Below are 3,661 nucleotides of genomic sequence, written 5' to 3' on the forward strand. Positions count from 1 at the left end.
CTCACCAGCAATGCACAAAGATTTCTATTTCTCCACCTGACAAACATATATTTTAACGCTAGCCACCCTAATGGGTGTGAGATTGTATCTCATTGTGGTTTTCATTTGCATTTCTTTAGTGGTTAGTAATGTTGAGCACTTTTTCTTGTATTTATTGGCCATTTGCATATCTTCTTTAGGAAAATGTCTATTCAAGTCCTTTCCCCCATTTTTGAATTGTTTCTTAAGAGTTCTTTCTATATTCTCGCCATTATTCCTTTATCATATGTATTCTTTCCAAAGATTTTCTCCATTCTTATGGATTGCCCTTTTGCTCTGAAGATAGTGTCAGTTGATGCAAAAAAGCTTTCAATTTTTAGGGAGTCCATTCTCAGTGGCTGCATGCTGCACCTGAAGGGCACGGTTCCGGTGTTGCCCCAGTGGCACAGTAGCTGGCAGACCAGTAGCTTAGCAAACCACACTTGGACGAGTTAATCTTACTTGTCAACCTGACCGGATTAAGTGACTATTGGGAAGGTTGATCGGATCATGGGATATACCATGCTGATCCGTGGATTCACCCTCTGGTGTTCACAGAAGAATGTGTTGTTAGGAAGTGGGGCCCAGGGGTAGCGAGGTTCAGGATGCTGTGCAGGTATGCTCTCAAGTGCACTTCCCATGTTCTTCTTCCTGGCCACCATGAACCCAGCAGTTTTGTCCCACAAATGCCCTTTGGCATGATGTTCCTGCCTTGGACCAGCTGACATGAGCTGAAACCTTTGAAACTGTGAGTCAAAATAAACCATTCCTCCTTTAACTCTTGGGGCTCAGGGTTTTTGTTTTTATTTTTTTAAGAAAATAAAAATAGTAAAAAAAAAAATTAGGGAAAGAGGTGAGGCTCGGATGGAGTAAAGGGAGTGTAATGATCTGTCACCTAGAGAATGATGATGCGGGTGTGCTGGTTGGTGAGACAGGACAGTAGACACCAGCGAATCAAACTTCCACATTCAGAAGCAATTGTGATTGGGCGAGGCCCAGAGACCAAGATCACGGATAAGAAGTGTTCTCGACAGCAAGTTGAAAGCAGAGTGTAACAAGGGATATGTCAAAGTGAAGCAGAATTTGAGGAAGAGACCAAGAGCCCTGGCCTAGAAACACATAGGAAGAGAAAGAGGTCAAGCAGCAGTGATTCTATAGAAAGGGATACTGCTCAGGTTGCTGCCTCTGGGACAGGGCCAGAGCCTAGGAGCAGTCTGAGCCAATGCTCTGTGCCCCCAAAGAAAGAGAAAGATGCATCTACCAAAAAGGAATCACTGGGCCACTGGAGTCAAGGCTTGAAGATTTCTATGCAGGACCCCAAAATGCAGGTTTGCAAAGATGAGAAGGTTGTGGTGATTAAGGATAAGTACCCTAAGGCCCGTTACCACTGGCTGGTATTACCATGGGCCTCCATTTCCAGTCTGAAAGCTGTGACTAGAGAACATCTTGAACTCCTCAAACATATGCACACTGTGGGAGAAAAGGTGATTGCAGATTTTGCTCCATCCAGCAAGCTCCGCTTTCGATTGGGCTACCATGCCATTCCTTGCATGAGCCATGTACACCTTCATGTAATCAGTCAAGATTTTGATTCTCCTTGCCTGAAAAACAAAAAACATTGGAATTCTTTCAATACCGAATACTTCCTAGAATCACAAGCTGTGATCAAGATGGTACAAGAGAATGGCAGAGTGACTGTCAGAGAAGGGACATCTGAGCTCTTGAAGCTGCCCCTTCGTTGTCATGAGTGCCTACAGCTGCTGCCCTCCATGCCTCAGCTGAAAGAGCATCTCAGGCAGCACTGGACGAAGTGATTCTGTGGCGCCTGAACTACTGTCACAGACATGGCTAGTTGACTGTTAACTGCTGGCATCCATGCGGGGCTGCTTGTGAATGTCTGCTCATTTCCTGAATTAAAACATGCAGCTGGTGAAAAAAAAAAATTAGATATGTGTTATGGTTTGTGTATAGTTGTCCCCGCAAAGCCTCGTGCAGTTATGGGGCAAGCTCCTGTAGTTTGTGATTATTGTGGGTGTAGATGCTGCACCTGCCCTGGACAGGTAATTTGCATTACAGTATAAGGAGGGGAGAGCGGCTAGCTAGCTGCCTGAGCTGCTGCCACTCCCTTTGCTCTCTGCTCTTTGCTGCCACCATGAAGGGCTGCTGTTTGCCATGTGTCACTCTGCCTTGGAGTCAGCTTCCAGCAACTGTGAGCTAAATAAACCCTTTTTTCCTTCCTTTTGGGTGTCAGTATTTGTCCCAACAATGAGAGAAGAGTTAACTGAGACAGTGACATAGACTTTCACTAAATTAAACAAAATGATAGGAATTTAACAATGGTTGTTATATTGCATATTGTCTTCAAATTAGTTGTTCAGATTACCAGATAAAAGCACACAAAGCCAGTCAAAATATTAAAAAATGTTAAAAAGAGAGAAAATTTTGAGCATTAACTGATCCTTTCTTTTTTAATTTTTTAAAAAAAAATATTTCCATTTATTTGATACAGGGTCTTGCTACACAGCTCAGACTCATAATGATTCTCCTGTCTCAGCCTTCCCAGCACTGGGACTATAGGCTTGTGCCACCATGCCTGGTTCTGGGGCCAGCACAGGATTGAACCTGGGTCCTTGCACTTACCAGGTAGGCTCTTAGAACGCCAAGCTATCTCCCCAGCCCAACTGCTCCTTTCAATAGAGCAGCAGAAATGAACAGTGTAATTATGCAAGCTATCCTGTGTATATGCATATATATTTCCTTTTCTCTCTCTCTCTCTCTCTCTCTCTCTCTCTCTCTCTCTCTCTCTCCTTTCCTCGTTCCAGTTTTCCTTCCCTTTGAACAGTTTATTTCCCTTTCACAGTATCTATTGTACCTGTCAGATTTTATTTATTCTTTCAAGTTCTTATTTTTTCTTTTTCTTTCTTTCTTTCTTTTTCTTTTTCTTTCTTTCTTTTCTTTTCTTTTTTTTTTTTTTTTGCGGAACCGGGGATTGAACTCAGGTCCTTGTGCTTGCTAGGCAAGCACTTATTCTACTGTCCGGCTTCTTTTAGGTTCTTACACTGGGAAGACAATACAGTGTTCACACATGCAGATCTAACTTATTTCACATGTGAGTATGGTCTCTAGATGCATCCATTTGCCTATAAAATCTTGCTTGTTTTCAAGATTCAGCTACCACAAATTGTGCTGTAATAAACATGGGTCCATATATATCACTGTGGTATGTTTTTAATTCTCTGGAAAAATACCCAGGAGGGGAAAGCTGGGTTGAATGGGACTCTTAACCTTAGTTTTTGAGGAATTCCATGCTGACTTCCATAGTGATTGCACCAATCTATACTCCCACCAACGGTGGAAAAAGCTTCCTTTTCTCCCCATATCCTCTCCAGCATTTGTTATTCAATGCAAATTGACTTCCTGATAATAACTTTTTTCTGGAGTGATCATGAATCTGTGTTGTTTAGAAGAAGCAACAGCTGGGATCTGATCTTTTTGAAAATCTTTTGCACATCAAAAGAAATCAACAGAGTAAAAAAACCCATGAATTGGGAAAAAATTACAGCCCACTGTGCTTCAGGCAAAGGACTTCTACCTAGAATACATAAAGAATTAAAAAAAAATCAGGATGTCAGGTATTTTGTCC

The 3,661-nt window shown here is 42.2% G+C and overlaps 1 pseudogene; it reads left to right on the forward strand.

The window, feature by feature from the left end:
- Positions 1–919: 919 nt before the first annotated feature.
- On the forward strand, positions 920–1,832 carry LOC101562056 (annotated as a pseudogene).
- Positions 1,833–3,661: the final 1,829 nt, after the last annotated feature.

The sequence above is a fragment of the Octodon degus genome, unplaced genomic scaffold (assembly GCF_000260255.1).
Source record: "Octodon degus isolate 3935 unplaced genomic scaffold, OctDeg1.0 scaffold00317, whole genome shotgun sequence".
Lineage (NCBI taxonomy): Eukaryota > Metazoa > Chordata > Mammalia > Rodentia > Octodontidae > Octodon > Octodon degus.